The sequence below is a fragment of the Nerophis ophidion genome, linkage group LG06 (assembly GCF_033978795.1).
Source record: "Nerophis ophidion isolate RoL-2023_Sa linkage group LG06, RoL_Noph_v1.0, whole genome shotgun sequence".
NCBI lineage: Eukaryota > Metazoa > Chordata > Actinopteri > Syngnathiformes > Syngnathidae > Nerophis > Nerophis ophidion.
Window position 1 is genome coordinate 20,687,265 of NC_084616.1, and position 22,057 is coordinate 20,709,321.

Below are 22,057 nucleotides of genomic sequence, written 5' to 3' on the forward strand. Positions count from 1 at the left end.
ATAAACCTTTTTTTTTTTTTGGGCAAATAATCATTAACTTTAGAATTTGATGCCAGCAACACATGACAAAGAAGTTGGGAAAGGTGGCAATAATTACTGATAAAGTTGAGGAATGCTCATCAAACACTTATTTGGAACATCTCACAGGTGTGCAGGCTAAATGGGAACAGGTGGGGGCCATGATTGGGTATAAAAACAGCTTCCCAAAAAATGCTCAGTCTTTCAAAAGAAAGGATGGGGCGAGGTACACCCCTTTGTCCACAACTGCGTGAGCAAATAGTCAAACAGTTTAAGAACAACGTTTCTCAAAGTGCAATTGCAAGAAATTTAGGGATTTCAACATCTACGGTCCAGAATATCATCAAAAGGTTCAGAGAATCTGGAGAAATCACTCCACCTAAGCGGCATGGCCAGAAACCAACATTGAATGACCGTGACCTTCGATCCCTCAGACGGCACTGTATTGAAAACCAACATCTATCTCTAAAGGATATCACCACATGGGCTCAGGAACACTTCAGAAAACCACTGTCACTAAATACAGTTTGTCGCTAAATCTGTAAGTGCAAGTTAAAGCTCCACTATGCAAAGCGAAAGCCATTTATCAACAACATCCAGAAACGCCGCCAGCTTCTCTGGGCCAGAGATCATCTAAGATGGACTGATGCAAAGTGGAAAAGTGTTCTGTGGTCTGACGAGTCAACATTTCAAATTGGTTATGGAAATATTTTACATTGAGTCATCCGGACCAAAGGGGAAGCGAACCACCCAGACTGTTATCGACTCAAAGTTCAAAAGCCAGCATCTGTGATGGTATGGGGGTGCACTAGTGCCCAAGGCATGGGTAACTTACACATTTGCGAAAGCACCATTAATGCTGAAAGGTACATACAGGTTTTGGAACAACACGAGGGACGGCGTGGCGCAGTGGGGAGAGTGGCCGTGCGCAACCCGAGCGTCCCTGGTTCAATTCCCACCTAGTACCAACCTCGTCACGTCCGTTGTCTCCTGAGCAAGACACTTCACCCTTGCTCCTGATGTGTGCTGGTTGGCGCCTTGCATGGCAGCTCCCTCCATCAGTGTGTGAATGTGTGTGTGAATGGGTAAATGTGGAAGTAGTGTCAAAGCGCTTTGAGTACCTTGAAGGTAGAAAAGCGCTATACAAGTACAACCCATTTATCATTTATATGTTGCCATCTAAAGGCCGTCTTTTTCATGGACGCCCCTGCTTATTTCAGCAAGACAATGCCAAGCCACATTCAGCACATGTTATAACAGCGTGGCTTTGTAAAAAATGAGTGCGGGTACTCTTCTGGCCCGCCTGCAGTCCAGACCTGTCTCCCAGGCAAAGAAAGCACCCTAAAAATTGTGGTTTACACAAGAAATTACTAAAATATTCATTTTGCCACTTCATTTTACACACTAGAACATTTTTACCAAGTCTTTGATGACAGTACTTCCATAACGTTGTACTGTGGGCCTAATACCGGGACGATACCGGATCCCTGATATTTGTTGTTGTTTTTTTTGTAACTGTCATTGCTCAAAAACAATGATGACTCAAACTCAATGTTGTAAAGAATTATTCACCAATTTAAAGTTCTAATTACCTCACATCAAATATCACACTGTGAAATATTTTTGGGGAAAAATAATGCATATTTTGTGTTTTTGCCATAAAAAAGTTTGCTATGACAAAAAGGGGAAAAACATTTAAAAAAAAAATAAAATCAACAAATAGCTGTGAATCAGATCTAGATACTTAGGTATTAAAAGTTTAAAAAATAATAACTTATGACTTCTTTTTAACACTTTTATAAGTGGGACCCTTTTGGATACCTGAGACCATTAAGTGTGATTTTGTTTATCGAACGATAATTGGTTAAAAAAGGAATAATAAGGGTTTATCCATGTTATTATAATCCGTTGATCTACTTACAGCTACGATTTCTTCACAAAAATAATAAAGAATCAAAATCAATGTTATGAATTATTGACCTATTAAAGGTTCCAATTACCTCACATCAAATATCACACTGTGAAATAAATTTTGGGGAAAACTATTGCATTTTTTTTTTGTTTAACATAAAAAAGTTTATTATGACAAAAAGGGGAAAAACATTTAAAAAATAAAATAAAATCAACAAATAGCTGTGAATCAGATCTAGATATTTAGGTATTGAAAGTTAAAAAAAAAAAAACTTATGACTTCTTTTCAACACTTTTATAAGTGAGACCCTTTTGGATCCCTGAGACCTTTAGTGTGATTTTGTTTATCTAACTGTAATTGGTTAAAAATGTTGTAATAAATCCAAATCTATGTTATTATAATCTGTTGATCTACTTACGGCTACAATTTCTTCACAAAAATAATAATGAATGTTGTTATGAATTTTTGACAAATGTAAGGTTAAAATTACCTCACATCAAATATCACTATGTGAAATATTTTTTGGGGGAAAAATATTGCATATTTTGTGGGTTTGCAATAAAAAAGTATCATATGACTAAAGGGGGAAAAAACATTAAAAAAATGAATTAAAAAAAAAAATCTACAAATAGCTGTGAATCAGATCTAAATATTTAGGTACTGAAAGTTAAAAAAAATAACTTATGACTTCTTTTTAACACTTTTATAAGTGGGACCCTTTTGGATCCCCAAGACCGTTAGTGTGATTTTGTTTTTTAACTGTAATTGGTTAAAAAGTAATAAACCCAAATCAATGTTATTATAATCTGTTGATGTACTTACGGCTACAATTTCTTCACAAAAATAATAATGAATCAATATCAATGTTGTTATGAATTATAGACCTATTTAGGGTTCCAATTACCTCACATCAAATATCACACTGTGAAATATTTTTTGGGGAAAATTATTGCATATTTTGTGTGTTTAACATTAAAAAGTTTCCTATGACAAAAAGGGGAAAAAACATTAACAAAAATTAAATACATCAACAAATAGCCGTGAATCAGATCTAGATATTTAGGTACTGAATGTTAAAAAAAAATAACTTATGACTTCTTTTAAAACACTTTTATAAGTGAGACCCTTTTGGATCCCCAATACCTTTAGTGTGATTTTGTTTTTTAACTGTAATTGGTTAAAAAAAAAAAAAAAAAAATCAATGTTATTATAATCTGTTGATGGACTTACGGCTACAATTTCTTCACAAAAATAATAATGAATGTTGTTATGAATTTTTGACAAATGTAAGGTTAAAATTACCTCACATCAAATATCACTATGTGAAATATTTTTTGGGGGGGAAAACATTGCATATTTTGTGTGTTTGCAATAAAAAAGTATCATATGACCAAAAGGGGAAAAAACATTTAAAAAAAAATGAATTAAAAAAAAATCAACAAATAGCTGTGAATCAGATCTAGATAATTCGGTATTGAAAGTTTAAAAAAAAAAAAACACCTATAACTTCTTTTTAGCACTTTTTTAAGTGGGACCCTTTTGGATCCCTGAGGCCTTTAGTGTGATTTTGTTTATCTAACTGTAATTGGTTAAAAAGGTAATAATAAACCCAAATCTATGTTATTATAATCTGTTGATCTACTTACAGCTACAATTTCTTCACAAAAATAATAATGAATCAAAATCAATGTTATTATGAATTTGTTTGACCTATTTAAGGTTTCAATTACCTCATATCAAATATCACACTGAAATATTTTTTGGGGAAAAATATTGCTCTGCAGCATCGCGTGGACATCGGGGGCGGTACCTCTGGATTGGCAGACCGGGGTGGTGGTTCCTCTCTTTCAGAAGGAGGACCGGAGGGTGTGTTCCAACTATCGTGGGATCACACTCCTCAGCCTTCCCGGTAAGGTTTATTCAGGTGTACTGGAGAGGAGGCTACGCCGGATAGTCGAACCTCGGATTCAGGAGGAACAGTGTGGTTTTCGTCCTGGTCGTGGAACTGTGGACCAGCTCTATACTCTCGGCAGGGTTCTTGAGGGTGCATGGGAGTTTGCCCAACCAGTCTACATGTGCTTTGTGGACTTGGACAAGGCATTCGGCCGTGTCCCTCGGGAAGTCATGTGGGGAGTGCTCAGAGAGTATGGGGTATCGGACTGTCTTATTGTGGCGGTCCGCTCCCTGTGCGATCAGTGTCAGAGCTTGGTCCGCATTGCTGGCAGTAAGTCGAACACATTTCCAGTGAGGGTTGGACTCCGCCAAGGCTGTCCTTTGTCACCGATTCTGTTCATAACTTTTATGGACAGAATTTCTAGGCGCAGTCAAGGCGTTGAGGGGTTCCGGTTTGGTGGCCGCGGGATTAGATCTCTGCTTTTTGCAGATGATGTGGTCCTGATGGCTTCATCTGACCGGGATCTTCAGCTCTCACTGAATCGGTTCGCAGCCGAGTGTGAAGCGACCGGAATGAGAATCAGCACCTCCATGGTTCTCGCCCGGAAAAGGGTGGAATGCCACCTCCGGGTTGGGGAGGAGAGCCTGCCCCAAGTGGAGGAGTTCAAGTACCTAGGAGTCTTGTTCACGAGTGAGGGAAGAGTGGATCGTGAGATCGACAAGCGGATTGGTGCGGCGTCTTCAGTAATGTGGACGTTGTACCGATCCGTTGTGGTGAAGAAGGAGCTGAGCCGGAGGGCAAAGCTCTCAATTTACCGGTCGATCTACGTTCCCATCCTCACCTATGGTCATGAGCTTTGGGTCATGACCGAAAGGATAAGATCACGGGTACAAGCGGCCGAAATGAATTTCCACCGCCATGTGGCGGGGCTCTCCCTTAGAGATAGGGTGAGAAGCTCTGCCATCCGGGAGGAACTCAAAGTAAAGCCGCTGCTCCTTCACATGGAGAGGAGCCAGATGAGGTGGTTCGGGCATCCCTAGGGAGGTGTTTAGGGCACGTCCAACCGGTAGGAGGCCACGGGGAAGACCCAGGACACGTTGGGAAGACTATGTCTCCCGGCTGGCCTGGGAACGCCTCGGGATCCCCCGGGAAGAGCTAGACGAAGTGGCTGGGGAGTGGGAAGTCTGGGTTTCCCTGCTTGGGCTGTTGCATCTGCGACCCGACCTTGGATAAGCGGAAGAAGATGGATGGAAAAATATTGCATATTTTGTGTGTTTAACATAAAAAAAGTTTCCTATGACAAAAAGGGGGAAAAAAATGAACAAAAATTAAATAAATCAACAAATAGCTGTCAATCAGATCTAGATATTTAGGTACTGAAAGTTAAAAAAAATAACCTATGACTTCTTTTTAACACTTTTATAAGTGGGACACTTTTGGATCCCTGATACCTTTAGTGTGATTTTGTTTTATAACTGTAATTGGTTAAAAAAAAAGTCATAATAAACCCAAATCTATGTTGATCTAATTACGGCTATGATTTCTTCACAAAAATAGTAATGAATCAAAATCAACGTTGTTATGAATTATTGAGCTATTTAAGGTTCCAATTACCTCACATCAAATATCACACTGTGAAATATTTTTGGGGCGGTGAAAATGTTGCGTATTTTGTGTTTTTGCTATAACAAAACAAGGATTTCTTTGACAAATATAACATAAAATATTAAAAGAAAAGTAAAACTTTCTATCGACAGATCGGTGTGAAGTTAATCTACAGATGTAAGCCTTAAACAATATGTATTGGTTTTGGAAATGACAAAAATGCTGAATAACAAGCTCCAGGAAACAATGTGTGATAGTGAAAGTAAAAGGAAAGTGTCCCAAGTGGGGGGAGGCATGGCCTTTTTCTCTTTTATCCCCCACAAGTGACAATCCTAACATTGTGGTGTTGTTTCCTCCTTCCTGGGGGGAACAAATGTGCTGCTTTATGGCCCAGCAGTGAGCGAAAGAGGTGTGAAGGCTTCACTCCGGCGTTAAAAAGCGGGCACCACGGGACAAAGATCACGCTGCTCGACTACAAAAGCCGTAAAAAGGAAAACACAGAAACGCCGCTCCTGTTCTGTAGTGCAGTGTTTTTCAACCACTGTGCTGCGCACACGTGAGATATTGTTTGGTGTGCCGTGGGAGTTTATGTAATTTCACCTAATTGCGTTAAAAACATTTTTCTGCAAACCAGGAATTATAATCCGCAAATGTGCCGTTGTTGAGTGTCTGTGCTGTCTAGAGATGGGCAGAGTAACCGTGTAATACTCTTCTATATCAGTAGGTAGCGGCAGGTAGCTAATTGTTTGTAAATGTCTATGATGTATCGCAGGTAAAAAAGGTATCTAACGCTTAAACCAAAAATAAACAAAAAGGCGAGTGCTGCTAAGAAAAGGCATTGAAGCTGAGGGATGGCTATGTAAAACTAAAACTGAACGGGCTGCAAAGCAAACAAAAACAGAATGCTGGAAGACAGCAAAGACTTACAGTGTGTGGAGCAGACGGCGTCACCAAAGTACATCCCTAAATGAACATACTTGCCAACCTTGAGACCTCTGAATTCGGGAGATGGGGGGGGGGGGGGGGGGGGGGGGGTAGAGGTTTTGAGGTTTGATTGATTGATTGAAACTTTTATTAGTAGATCGCACAGAACAGTACATATTCCGTACAATCGACCACTACATGGTAACACCCGAATAAGTTTTTCAACTTGACTAAGTCGGGGTCCACGTAAATCAATTCATGATAGGGTGGGGGGTTGAAGTTGGGGCAGGGATGGCAGGGTTTGGTGGTAGCGGGTGGTGTATATTGTAGCGTCCCGGAAGAAATAGTGCTGCAAGGGCTTCTAGGTATTTGTTCTGTCGTGTTTATACTGTGTTACGGTGCGGATGTTCTCCCGAAATGTGTTTGTCATTCTTGATTGGTGTGGGTTCACAGTGTGGCGCATATTTGTAACAGTTTTAAAGTTGTTTAAACGGCCACCCTCAGTATGAACGGAACGGGACGACGATGGTTTGCAGGTAAAAAGGTATCTAACAAAAAGGCGTGTGCCGCTAAGAAAAGGCATTGAAGCTTAGAGATGGCTATGCAAAACTAAAACTGAACTGGCTGCAAAGTAAACAAAAACAGAATGCTGGACGACAGCAAAGACTTACAGCGTCCACAAAGTACATCCGTAAATGACCATACTTGCCAACCTTGAGACCTTTAAATCCGGGAGATGGGAGGGGGTGATTGATTGAAACATTTATTAGTAGATTGCACAGTACAGTACATATTCCGTACAATTGACCACTAAATGGTAACACCCGAATAAGTTTTTCCACTTATGTTAATCGATCAGGGGGTTGAGGTGCTGGCAGGTGGGGCTGGGTTTGGTGGTAGTGGGGGGTGTAAATTGTAGAGTCCTGGAAAATGTTGTGCTGCAAGGGGTTCCAGCTATTTGTTCGATTCTGTTTACGTTGTATTACGGTGTGGATGTTCTCCCTAAATGTGTTGGTCATTCTTGTTTGGTGTGGGTTCACAGTGTGGTGCATATTTGTAACAGTGTTAAAGTTGTTTATACGGCCACCCTCAGTGTGACCTGTATGGCTGCTGACCAAGTGTGCAATGCATTCACTCATGTATGTGTAAAAGCCGCAAGTCTTATATGACCGGGCCGGCACGCTGTTTGCATGGAGGAAAAAGTGAACGTGACGACGGGTTGTAGAAGTCGCTAAAGGCGGTGCCTTTAAGGCCCACCTCCAATATTCTTGTCCGTGCGGAAATTGGGAAAATGGTTGCCACGGGAGATTTTTCAGGAGGGGCACTGAAATTCGGGAGTCTCCCGGGAAAATTGGGAGGGTTGGCAAGTATGTACATGACATGACGATCAACAACAAAAGAACTATTAACACAGGAAAACACCAAAAAACTCAAAAGAAGTAAGGGCGTGGTGTGACAGGTGGTGACAGTACACCTACTTTGAGACAAGAGTTATTATAGTGATGCATGCTTGGTTATGGTTTAAATTCATATCAAACAATAGCAATAACAACTTTTTATTGTCAATATCGGCTGCTGAGTTTAATTTTTTTTATGTATTCGGATTTTCTGTGCCTCGGCTCAGAAAAGGATGAAAAACACGTTTGCAGCTGGAAGCCTCCCATTCTTTAAAGACCGCAAGTTCCATTCGTCTACATCAGTGCTAGGCAAGTTAAGGCCCGGGGGTCACATGCGGCCTGTTGAGCTTTTCAGTCCGGCCCACCGGACAGTCCCAAATAATAGTTTTAGATGTGTAAGATGTAAAGTGTAGCCGCCATTATGATGTGCAGTGATGTTTTCTAATGACCGGAACTCTTCAACTATACTAAGTCTTTCAATGCTTGGAATCTGCATCATAGACTAGTTACTATGGTCATTTAATTAGGTAATATGGCCATCTAATTTTGACAAGAACAAGTTTGATCACATTACTCCTGTACTGGCTAACCTGCAATGGCTTCCTGTGCACTTAAGATGTGACTTTAAGGTTTTACTACTTACGTATAAAATACGTAGCTCCATCCTATCTTGCCGATTGTATTGTACCATATGTCCCGGCAAGAAATCTGCGTTCAAAGGACTCCGGCTTGTTAGTGATTCCCAAAGCCCAAAAAAAGTCTGCGGGCTATAGCGCGTTTTCATTTCGGGCTCCAGTACTCTGGAATGCGCTCCCGGTAACAGTTCGAGATGCCACCACAGTAGAAGCATTTAAGTCTCACCTTAAAACTCATTTGTATACTCTAGCCTTTAAATAGACTCCCTTTTTACACCAGTTGATCTGCCGTTTCTTTTCTTTTTCTCCTATGTCCCACTCTCCCTTGTGGAGGGGGTCCGGTCCGATCCGGTGGCCATGTACTGCTTGCCTGTGTATCGACTGGGGACATCTCTGCGCTGCTGATCCCCCTCCGCTTGGGATGGTTTCCTGCTGGCTCCGCTGTGAACAGGACTCTCGCTGCTGTGTTGGATCCGCTTTGGACTGGATTCTCGCGACTGTGTTGGATCCATTATGGATTGAACTTTCACAGTATCATGTTAGACCCGCTCGACATCCATTGCTTTCCTCCTCTCCAAGGTTCTTATAGCCATCATTGTCACCGACGTCCCACTGGGTCATTATTGTCACCGACGTCCCACTGGGTGTGAGATTTCCTTGCCCTTATGTGGGCCTACCGAGGATGTCGTAGTGGTTTGTGCAACCCTTTGAGACACTGGTGATTTAGGGCTATATAAGTAAACATTGATTGATTGATTGATTGATACTATGGTCATCTAATTACTTACTATGGTCATCTATTTAGTTAATATGGCCATCTAATTACTTACTATGGTCATCTAATTACTTACTATGGTCATCTAATTAGTTACTATGGTCATCTACTCAGTGTCCTAGTGGTTAGAGTGTCCGCCCTGAGATCGGTAGGTTGTGAGTTCAAATCCCGGCCGAGTCATACCAAAGACTATAAAAATGAGACCCATTACCTCCCTGCTTGGCACTCAGCATCAAGGGTTGGAATTGGGGGTTAAATCACCATAAATGATTCCTGGGCGCGGCACCGCTGCTGCCCACTGCTCCCCTCACCTCCCAGGGGGCGATCAAGGGTGATGGGTCAAATGCAGAGAATAAATTCGCTACATCTAGTATGTGTGTGACAATCATTGGTACTTTAACTAATTACTTACTATGGTCATTTAATTACTTAACTATGGTCATCTAATTACTTACTATGGTCACTATGAAATATCTCAGATTTTAGGTGGGGGGGTTTGTTGCATTTTGGTTGATTGTAAAATATGTTGTCAATATTCAGTGTTTTATCGTTCATAGTTAATATTGTAAACCCCACATTATTTTCATGCACCATATTTTTCGGACTATAAGTCGCAGTTTTTTTTCACAGATATACTCAGGAGCGACTTGTGTGTGAAATTATTAAACACATTACCGAAAAATATCCAATAATATTATTTAGCTCATTCACGTAAGAGACTAGACGTATAATATTTCATGGACTTTAGCGATTAGGAGTGACAGATTGTTTGGTAAACGTATAGCATGTTCAATATGTTATAGTTATTTGAATGACTCTTACCATAATATGTTACGTTAACATACCAGGCACCTTCTCAGTTGGTTATTTATGCCTCATATAACGTAGACTTATTCATCCTGTTGTTCAATATTCTTTATTTATTTCAAATCGCCTTTCAAATGTCTATTCTTGGTGTTGGTTTTATCAAATAAATTCCCCCCAAAAATGCGCCTTATACATGTTTTTTCCTTCTTTATTATGCATTTTCGGCAGGTGCGACTTATACTCCGGAGCGACTTTTACTCCGAAAAATACGGTACATTCTGGGTGTATCCTTCAGTAAAAAAAAATTCTAATTCCATTCCGTTTTTTTAAGGCGGTGTCATAACGTTTTTAGCATTCGATCAGACATTATTGTGAGTGTTTGTATTAGTGTTCCTAAAAATAGATATACCGGCCCCCAGACACATTTTTTTCTCTAAATTCTGCCCCCCCCCCCCCCCCCCCGAGTCAAAATAATTGCCCAGGCCTAGTTTAAATTCATATCAAACAATTGCAAGAACGACTTTTTATTGTGGGATAGATAGGTTGATTGGCAACACTAAATTGGCCCTAGTGTGTGAATGTGAGTGTGAATGTTGTCTGTCTAATCTGTGTTGGCCCTGCGATGAGGTGGCGACGCCCGATTGTAGCTGAGATAGGCTCCAGCACCCCCCGCAACCTCAAATAGGAATAAGCGGTAGAAAATGGATGGATCAGATTGTAGGTGTTTATTTTTTTTTACCCTTCTTAATTATAGTTTGTTGCATTTTTGTTGCGTTTCGCTTGATTGTAAAATATGTTGATTGAGAGGGGTGTGACATTCATATTTTGTCAATATTCAGTGTTTTATCGTTCAAAGTTAATATTGCAAATCCCACATTCTTAATTTTCATGTACATTGTGGTTGTCTCATTCAGTAAAAAAAAATAAAAATTCTGAGTGTTTGTATTAGTGTTCCTAAAAATAGATATACTAGCCCCCAGACACATTTTTTTCTCTAACCCCGAGTCAAAATAATTGCCCAGGCCTAATTTAACAATTGTGAGAACGGCTTTTTATTGTCCTGCGATGAGGTGGCGACTTGTCCAGAGTGTACGCCGCCTTCCGCCCGAATGCAGCTGAGATAGGCTTCAGCAACCCCCCGCGACCCCGAATGGGACAAGCGGTAGAAAAATGGATAGATGGATGGACTTTTTATTGTCAATATCAGCTGCTGAGTTTCATTTTTATTTTTTTTATATTTTCTGCTGTTGGCGTGCCTGGGGGGATTTTTTTCAATGGAAAAACATGTGCCTCGGCTTTAGAAAAGGTTGAAAAACAATGCTGTGATGCGGTGGCGACTTGTCCAGGGTGTACTCCGCCATCCGCCCGATTGTAGCTGAGATAGGCTCCAGCGCCAGGTAATTTATGATCTCAATTGCTTACTGTCTTATTACTGTTTTTGTTTTGATGTCATTTTATTTTAATGTCATTTTATCTAATTTATTACATTTACACATTATGTAATGTGACTCTTTATTTCGCAACTTTTATCATTCTAAGTTCAGTATTGTCATTTCGTACTTTTTTTTTATGGTCATTGAACGTCACATGTCACAGCAGACTTCCAGGCTGCGACACGTGTGTTGTCAGTCAGTTCTCTTCCATGTGACGGTTTGAAAAATGTAAAGAGAAGGCTGATTGGAGACTCACTATGATTGTTTTCACCAGAATAAACCATGTTTGAGTCGGAAGAATGACTGGGTGTCGTCTTTTGGGGAAAAACACAACGCAAAGGAGTACTACATCGCTACAAATGCTTACTTTTACCGCATGCCCTTGGTAAGTGCAGGAGTGAGAAGAGGTTTTAAATTAATTAGCGCCTTGGCGGCAATTCAAGGAATTACGGTATTTCGAGAAAGACCACTACAAATGAGCAATAGTTTGCACTGTTATACAATTTAATAAATCGAAACTGAGGACATAGTGCTGTATTTTACTTCTTTATCTCTTTTTTTCAACCAAAAATGATTTGCTCTGATTAGGGGGTACTTGATTAAAAAAAAATGTTTACAGGGGGTAGATCACTGAAAAAAGGTTGAAAAACACTGCTGGAGTGCATGTTTTGCAGCTCGAATCCTCCCACTCTTTAAAGGCCTACTGAAACACACTACTACCCACCATGCAGTCTGATAGTTTATAAATCAATGATGAAATATTAACATTGCAACACATGCCAATACGGCCTTTTTAGTTTACTAAATTGCAATTTCAAATTTCCCGGGAGTTTCGTCTTCGAAACGTCGTGTAATGATGACGTTTACGCAAGACGTCGCGGGTTTTCAGAAAGTATGAGCGCTGCGCGCACACACAGCTAAATGTCGTCTAATTTAACGGCATAATTATACAGTTTTTTGGACATCTGTGTTGCTGAATCTTATGCAACTTGTTCAATTAATATTGGAGAAGTCACAGTAGAAAGATGGAGTTGGGAAGCTCACACAAACACATGGTGATTCCTTGTTTAAAATTCCCGGAGGTGAAACTTTACTATGGATCAGCCGACATGAATCCAGACCAAATGTCAACCAGCAGGTTTCGGTGAGAAAATTGTGGTTAAAAAGTCAGTTCTTACCGGAGAAAAGCTGAGCTTGTGCCGTCCATAGCTGCCGTCGACTCCCGTGGAGACACCCTTCTGATTATCAGGTACTATTAAACTCACTAAAACACTAGCAACACAATAGAAAGATAAGGTATTTCCCATAATTATCCTAGTAAATGTGTCTAAAAACATCGTAATCCGTCCCAATGCAATTGTGTTTTGTTTTGTTTTAAATGTTTTTTTTTTCCTAGTCCGTCGCTATCAATATCCTCAAACACGGATCTTTCATCCTCGCTCAAATTAATGGTGATATTGTCGTTTTCTCGGTCCGAAAAGCTCTTTTTGTTGGAGGCTCCCATTAAAAACAATGTGAATATGTGAGTAGCCATCAAACATGTGACGTCATCGTCTGTGACTTCCGGTAGAGGCAGGGCTTTTCTCTTAGCACCGAAAGTTGCAAACTTTATCGTGGATGTTCTCTACTAAATCCTTTCAGCAAAAATATGGCAATATCGCGAAATGATCGAATATGACACATAGAATGGACCTGCTATCCCCGTTTAAATAAGAACATTTCATTTTTAGTAGGCCTTCAAAGACCGCAAGTTCCCTTCTTCGTTACAGGAGAGGCCGCGGGAGGGCGCTGTGGCGCATCTACGCGGCACAATATTGCCTTTCGCCCGCCACCACTTCCTGTATAAAACTCTGCCATTTGCGCTTATATTCGCATTTCTTGATGCCTTGGTGGACGCACTGTTGTGCACATAAACATACCCACGCCCCGCACAGCTGCTGACGTCAGAGCTAACCGTGACTAAAACACGCGTTACGTGGACAAAGACGATCCCCAGCAAGCTGCGTTTGTGCGACTGAAAAGGCGCAACACCCGCAGTGTAGTCAATAAGGCGCCGTGAAATGTTGGATGTACCTCAGTTAAGGTGGATGTATCTCGCCCGTGGCCTCCTTTGTGGTCAGCAGCTTGTTGTTGTTGATCACGACCCGGCCGCCAACACGCCACTGCTGGATGTAAACATTGGGCCAGCTGACGCGATGACGTCACACGCGAAGCACGCACGTTTCCGGGTTCGGACGTCCGGTGCCGACGCGGAGTTGTGGTCGCGCCGCGTACGTCATTTTCTGTTATTGGAATTATTCCTTCGTTCTCTTTTTCTTCTCCTTCTTTTCGAAGTTTAAACGACACGCGAGTCAGTGGCGGGCGTGTGTGCTTCGTGTTCGCTCCTCTCGTCGTCGTCGGATAAATCCAGGGCAGCTGGAAGTTGATTGGCGTGGCGTTGATCACGTGAGGGAGTCACATGGTAGAGCAGTGGCCAATTGGAGAGTGGCATACGGAAACCAACTATAAACGGCTTATATTTTTTATTTTATTTTTTGGTTTATAACAATCAAAATGTTTTAATTATGAAACGAGGTCGGGCAGAAACTTTATTATTATTATTATTATTATTATTATTATTATTATTATTATTATTTTTTTTTTTTATTTATTTTTTTTTATTTTTTTTTATTTTTTTTTTATTTTTTTTAAGGGACGGCGTGGCGCAGTGGGGAGAGTGGCCGTGCGCAACCCGAGCGTCCCTGGTTCAATTCCCACCTAGTACCAACCTCGTCACGTCCGTTGTGTCCTGAGCAAGACACTTCACCCTTGCTCCTGATGGGTGCTGGTTGGCGCCTTGCATGGCAGCTCCCTCCATCAGTGTGTGGGTGAATGTGGAAGTAGTGTCAAAGCGCTTCGAGTACCTTGAAGGTAGAAAAGCGCTATACAAGTACAACCCATTTATCATTTATTTAATGAATTTCAACATCTAAAAACAGACAAGACACAATAATCAAAATAAGTACAAAAACTGTACAAAACAGCGCCAGGGTGTTGTAAATTCAAAGTAACTAAAATAGAATACAAAAAAATATGTACCGTATTTCCTTGAATTGCCACCGGGTCGCTAATTAATTTAAAACCTCTCCTCACTCCGGCACTTGCCAAAGGTATGCAGTAAAAATTTGAGTGTGATGTAAGCTTGGACCTTAAATCCTACTGAATAGCTCTTATTCTTCTTCCCTTTATGCGATTTCAAATTACCGGTATATTCATATAATATTTACATATTTATCCATCCATCCATCCATCCATTTTCTACCGCTTATTCCCTTTCGGGGTGGCGGGGGGCACTGGCGCCTATCTCAGCTACAATCGGGCGGAAGGCGGGGTACACCCTGGACAAGTCGCCACCTCATCGCAGGGCCAACACAGATAGACAGACAACATTCACACTCACATTCACACACTAGGGCCAATTTAGTGTTGCCAATCAACCTATCCCCAGGTGCATGTCTTTGGAGGCGGCAGGAAGCCGGAGTACCCGGAGGGAACCCACGCATTCACGGGGAGAACATGCAAACTCCACACAGAAAGATCCCGAGCCTGGATTTGAACCCAGGACTGCAGGACCTTTGTATTGTGAGGCAGACGCACTAACCCCTCTGCCACCGTGAAGCCCTTACATATTTATATAATATGTAATTACAAGCTTCATTCACAGACAGAGTCCCATTGCTTTTATGAGCGGTCTACCGAGTCAAAAGCCAAAGAAAAATAATAATAATAATAATAATTTTTTATTTAAAATTTAATTGATATTTTTATTTGTGGCGGCTGTAATTCTTTCGTGGCGGGCCGCCACAAATAAATGAGAGTGTGGGAAACCCTGTATATATATATATATATATATATATATGCCACAGGAAATTTGGTAAATATATATATATATATATATATATAGTGATTCTTATTCTGCGTTGTGTAGTTTTTTAAATAAAAGACACTTCGACATTCCGTCATTTCATTATTTATTGGCAACCTGCGTTGGAAACATGAAACACATACAAAGGTTTCTGGCGGACTGATATCTGCTCCTTCTCATTAAAAAGTGCGAAGGAAGAGGAAGTAAACAACATTCATTCGTATAAAAATAATAATTTAAATTAAATTAACAATTAAGTTTTATCACAAAAAAAAAAATAAAAATGCACGAATCCACATACCTGTGTTGGGAACACGAAACACATACACAGGTCTCTACTTTCTGGCGGACTGATATCTGCTCCTGTGTGGCATAAATACCATGCAATTCAAACAGTCGACGCTCTACTCCTTAATTGACAAAATTGTGCATAACAATTACTTAAAACAACAATTAACTTAGACCCACAACATTAATTTTTTAACTCTTAAAGTATTAGGAACGTTTAGGAAGAATATTTACACTATGAAGAAACACGGAGCGGTTAAGAACTATTCCCCTCTCATTAAAAAGTCCAAAGGAAGAGGAAGTAAAACACAAAGTCACTTCCCCCACCGGATATCCGGTTCTTCAAAATAAAACCAATACTTCAAAATAAAACATTACACCCTTTCTCGTTCTACCGCTTATTCCCTTTGGGGTCGCTGGTGCCTATCTCAGCGGAGTACACCCTGGACAAGTCGCCCCCTCATCACAGGGCCAACACAGATAGACAGACAACATTCACACACTAGGGCCAATTTAGTGTTGCCAATCACCCTATCCCCAGGTGCATGTCTTTGGCGGTGGGAGGAAGCCGGAGTACCCGGGGGGAACCCACGCAGTCACGGGGAGAACATGCAAACTCCACACAGAAAGATCACGAGCCCGGGATTGAACCCAGGACTACTCAGGTCGTATTGTGAGGCAGACACACTAACCTCTCTTCCACCGTGAAGCCCATATATATATGCCGATTGTGCGAGTTCTCCCCCTTAAAATGATGACAGAGGTCTGTAACTTTCATCATAGGTACACTTCAACTGTGAGAGACAGAATGTGAAAAAAAAATCCAGGAATTCAAATTGTAGGAATTTTAAAGAATTTATTCATAAATTATGGTGGAAAATAAGTATTTGGTCACTTCAAACAAGGAAGATCTCTGGCTCTCACAGACCTGTAACTTCTTATTTAAGAAGCTCTTCTGTCCTCCACTCGTTACCTGTATTAATGGCACTTGTTTGAACTTGTTATCTGTATAAAAGACACCTGTCCACAGCCTCAAACAGTCAGACTCCAAACTCCACTATGGCCAAGACCAAAGAGCTGTCGAAGGACACCAGGAAAAGATTGTAGACCTGCACCAGACTGGGAAGAGTGAATTTACAATAGGCAAGCAGCTTGGTGTGAAAAAAATCAACCGTGGGAGCAATTATCAGAAAATGGAAGACATACAAGACCACTGATAATCTCCCTCGATCTGGGGCTCCACGCAAGATCTCATCCCGTGGGGTCGAAATGATCATGAGAACGGTGAGCAAAAATCCCAGAACCACACGGGGGGACCTGGTGAATGACCTGCAGAGAGCTGGGACCAAAGTAACAAAGGTTACCGTCAGTAACACACTACGCGGACAGGGAATCAAATCCTGCAGTGCCAGACGTGTCCCCCCTGCTTAAGCCAGTGCATGTCCAGGCCCGTCTGAAGTTTGCCAGAGAGCACATGGGAGAATGTCATGTGGTCATATGAAACCAAAATAGAACTTTTCGGTATAAAGTCAACTCGCCGTGTCCGGAGGAAGAAGAATACTGAGTTGCATCCCAAGAACACCATACCTCCTGTGAAGCATGGGGGTGGAAAAATTATGGCTCCCGAGACAGGAAGTGAATAATGAGGGGCGGCACAAAAGGCTCATTGTCTATGATTCTTTATTTGCGTCTTTCATGGAGAACATTTACGAGGGTCCATACGCCCACAACAACTGACATCACTTCTCGGGGGGGTTTGGAACACCGACACGGGAACAGGGGGGGGAGCACATGTACACGAGTACACAAACACACGGTCACAACGCCGGGGGGGCCCCCCAGAACTTTTTGACTTTGAAAAGCAACCCAAAAAAAAGGCAATCAAGCAAAAGGACCCCGAGGACGGCGCAGCCAAGGCTTGTCGCGCTGCGCAGAAAGGAAGGAGCATGTCGAGGAAGCGTTGCACTTGAATATTTGGAAAACTGCCAGTAAAAAATATTTGTGTGAGCGGTACAAACCTTGGCTGGGCATTTATTTATCAATTTTTTTTTCTCCAAATAGTCTCCAACACAACAACTATAACACTGTTTGCTCGTAACAGAAATATGTACAGACAAAATAATGCCCTCAACATCTCAAGCAGTGTTTCTCAAACCGTTTGTGCGTCGTTTGATGAATACCTGGGGCCTACTGCGCAACCGGCGAGAAACGTTTGAGAACCACCGGTCTGAAGAAATCCTTCTGCGGGTTTCTTTTGCCGTCTTCCGTTCCGTGCACACTTTTTTTTTTTTTGTACCTGAATCAACCGAAGCACGAGATCACAGTTTCCTTCTCGTGTCTCTTGCGAAACAAAAAAAAAAAAAAAAAACTGTTGTTATTTCCGTTATGCGGTAAACACTCCTGTGCTGTCCTAAGTGTGGAGCAGTGTTCGAAGGCGCGTATAAACACGCTCGGTCGCTTGAGCAAGGCACACATGTTAAAAGACCACGCAGCTCGGGGCGGGGGGGGGGGGAGAAGGAAAAAAAACAAAACATGCTTTTGGTTTCAGTCAGCTCGATGGGAACCCGTCACGCTTCAACACATCGCTCTTTTCCTCACCTCACTGCTGGCTTTTGGTGCGGGCTGCTTATCCCTGAAAGTGAAACATTTCCTTCTTTTCCAAACGACTTTGCGGCGATTTTAATAATCAGAAAGGCGTGCGGGCCCAGAACGGCACCCCGATGCGGAATTCTGGGGGGAAAATGTTCCACTTTTTGCGGCCTTCGTCGACATTTTCCTCAAGAACTTGAAACGGGGTCAGACTAAAAATAAGAATCTTCACAGTCTCGGCGTGCATTCGGAGAGAGGGAGGACGCTACTTTGTTAAGCAAATGCTTTCCTGAGGAAAGGTTACGCAAGAAGACGTGAAGCGGAAGGCGGACTCTTATTTTGACATTCTTCGGCGTGACGGACACGTATTTATGCAACAAGGGAGCAGAATTCCCCCCCACACACACACACTGGCTTCTGTGCCCTCGGCCTCAGCTGACCCGGGAGCTGCCCGTCTCTTCCTTCACGCTTCGCGCTGCCGGGTCCTTATTTGGTCGCTTTTATGCAGCGACAAAACACCACCACCGCTCGTTTGTGCCAAATTGTGCAGTCCAATTTTCACTCTTGTCAGTTTAAATGACATTTTCTGGCCGATGATGTCATCGAAGAAAAAAAAAATATATACATATATTATATACATCCAACATTATTATTACACTTATTAGTGAAGATCGAAATAATAAATTAGCATTTAAATAGCTTCTTTTTTTTTTTTTTTTTTACTAATTACGATTCTGAATTGACTAAAATAAATTAATTAAAAAAGTTCAAATAAGAAATTTGAATTTATTTGGAGTTTAGAAACATTAAACAGTTATTAAAATTCATATTATTGATACTGTCGATTTTTATTAATATTTGGTTTTCCTTTTTTTGTTTTGTAATTAACATTACATCACATTTAAACGTTAAAAGCAAATAAAAAAATTAATAATTATTCCATTTCGAAATAATTTCTTAATTTTTGAAATATACATTTATATATATACATATATATATATATGTATGTATATATATATATATATATATACACACACATATATATACATGCATATATATATATATACACATATAAACACAGAAACATATATATATACATATTTATATATATACACATATATATATGTATACATATATATATATATATATATATATATATATACATAAATATATATATATACTGTAAATATATTTTATATATATATTAATACTTCATTTTGGAATTAAAAACATTATTGATGCTGAGTTGTTGCTTTTATAATATTTTTAAATTTTGCTAATTTTAGTATGTTAAATCACATTTAAGTAAATGAAAAATGTATTATGGTTATAATTAAGAGTATATATATATATCTATATATATATCTATATATAGATATATATATATACACAACATACATTAATTAAAATAAATTAAAAAATAATAATGAATTAATAAATCAGGTATTTTTTGAGCACTCTTAATGTTATATATATATATAATATATATATACGTCATAAATTAATAAATGATTTATGTAAATCATTTATATATATATATATATATATATATATATATATGTATACATACATATATATGCACAATGTTTTTTTTAATACAAAATACAGATAACTTATTTATAACTATATTTAAATAAAAAAGAATACTAATTGTGATTATAAATCGATTCATATTTTTTAAATATGATTGGAAAAAAAAGACAATTTTGGGATTAAAAGCGTCAAATACATTTTATTGATATTATAATACAATACTCAAAACTTCTTAAATAAGAAAAACAGTAATAGAATAGAATAGAAAGTACTTTATTCTATTCTATTACTGATTTTTTATTTATAAAGTTATGAGTAGTGTATTATAATATATATTACTGTATATTCTATTACTGTTTTTTATTTATAAAGTTATGAGTATTGTATTATAATACCAATAAAATGTATTTGACGTTTTTAATCCCAAAATTGTAACTTTATAAATAAAAAAACAGTAATAGAATAGAATAAAGTACTTTCTATTCTAATCTATTACTGTTGTTTTCATTTAAAACGTTTTGAGTATTGTATTTAATATTTAAATAACATTGAAAAAACCTGCGTTACAAAGGCTCTAATTAGCCTGAAAAAATAAAATAAAATCGCTATTTTTGGGTATCGATTGAAATAAAGAACCAATTTTGGAATGAAAAACATCAAATACATTTTATTGATATTATTACTGTTATTTTTATAAATTATTTTTGGAGTATTGTATTTAATATTTAAATAACATAAAACAATATTTCTGTTACAAAGGTTCTAATTAGCTCCAAAAAAGAAAATCGCAATTTTTTTCTTCTTTACTTATATTCTTCATAAATCCATTTATTATTTTGGAGTATCGATTGAAAAAAAAAATTAAAAAATTTGGGATTGAAAACATAAAACACATTTTATGGATATTATTAATGTTGTTTTTATAAATAATTTTTTGAGTATTGTATTTAATATTTAAATAACATTAAACAAACGTTTCTGTTACAAAGGTTCTAATCACCTCCCCGAAAAAAATAAATAAATAAAATATATCTTTTTTTTTTTTTACTTATTTTAATTATAAATCCATTTATAACTTTTGAGTATCGACTGAAAAAAAAGAACCAATTTTAGGATTAAAAACATCCAATACATTTTATTGATATTATTACAGTTGTTTTTGTAAATGATTTTTTTCAGTATTGTATTTAATATCTAAATAACATTAAAAAAAAAATTATGTTACAAAGGTTCCAATTAGCTTTAAAAAAAAATCTGACTTTTTTTTTTTTTACATATTTTGATTATAAAACGATTTATAATTTTGGTGTATCGATGGAAAAAAAAGGAACCAATTTTGGGATTAAAAACATAAAATAAATGTTATTGATATTATTACTGTTGTTTTTATTTATAGTTTCCAGTATTGTATTTAATATTTAAATAACATTACGAAAACCTGAGTTACAAAGGTTCTAATTAGCTTAAAAAAATAAAATAAAATCGCTATTTTTGAGTGTCGATTGAAGAAAAAGAACCAATTTTGGAATTAAAAACATCAAATACATTTTATTGATATTGTTACTGTTGTTTTTATAAATTATTTTTTTGAGTATTGTATTTAATATTCAAAAAACATTAAAAAAACATTCTGTTACAAAGGATCTAATTAGTTCCAAAATAAATAAATAAATAAATGAAAACATCGCTATTTTTTTTTCTTATTTCGATTATAAATCCATTCATAATTTTAGAGTATTTATTGAAAAAAAATATTTTGGGCTAAAAAACATCAAATACATTTCATTGATATGATTACTGTTGTTTTTTGAGTATTGTATTTAATTTTTAAAAAACATTAAAAATAAAACATTTCTGTTACAAAGGTTCTAATTAACCCCCCCCCCCCCCCCAAAAAAAAATCAAAATTTTTTTTAATCCTTATTTTGATTATAAATCGATTCATAATTTTGGAGTATTGATTGAAAAAAAATGAACCAATTCCGGGATTAAAAGCATCCATTACAGTTTATTGATATTATTACTGTTGTTTTTATCAATTATTATTGAGTATTGTATTTAATATTTAAATGCCGTTAAAAAAAACATTTCTGTTACAAAGGTTTTAATTAGCTCCAAAAAAAAAAATCGTAATTAATATATTTATTTTTTTTTTTTTACTTATTTTGATTATAAATCGATTTATAATTTGGGAGTATTGATTAAATATATATATATATATAATAATAATAAAGCAAAAAACAAAACCTAAAAATGTATTTAAAAATTTGGGATTAAAAATGAAATAAAATACTGTATTTCCTTGAATTGCCGCAGGGCATATAGTACGCGCCTGCCTTGAAC

The 22,057-nt window shown here is 38.3% G+C and overlaps 1 protein-coding gene and 1 long non-coding RNA gene across 3 annotated transcripts in view; both read right to left on the reverse strand.

The window, feature by feature from the left end:
- Positions 1–13,830, reverse strand: part of LOC133554355 (protein-L-isoaspartate O-methyltransferase domain-containing protein 2-like) — a 29,373-nt gene extending 15,543 nt beyond the window's left edge. Inside the window, exons 1-2 of one of the 2 annotated variants that reach the window (XM_061902977.1) lie at positions 13,474–13,830; positions 12,579–12,638 (exon numbers count right to left, since the gene is read on the reverse strand). The gene's annotated coding sequence lies outside the window, so the exon portion shown is untranslated. The remainder of the gene's footprint in view (positions 1–12,578; positions 12,639–13,473) is intronic. The other variant, XM_061902976.1, reaches the window with a different exon arrangement.
- A 1,628-nt stretch (positions 13,831–15,458) lies between these two features.
- Positions 15,459–19,123, reverse strand: LOC133553902 (uncharacterized). Its single transcript, XR_009806999.1, has 3 exons — positions 17,773–19,123; positions 16,799–16,931; positions 15,459–16,711 (listed from the first exon to the last, which is right to left on the reverse strand). It is a non-coding gene; the product is annotated as an uncharacterized LOC133553902 (long non-coding RNA).
- Between the last annotated feature and the right edge of the window lie 2,934 nt (positions 19,124–22,057).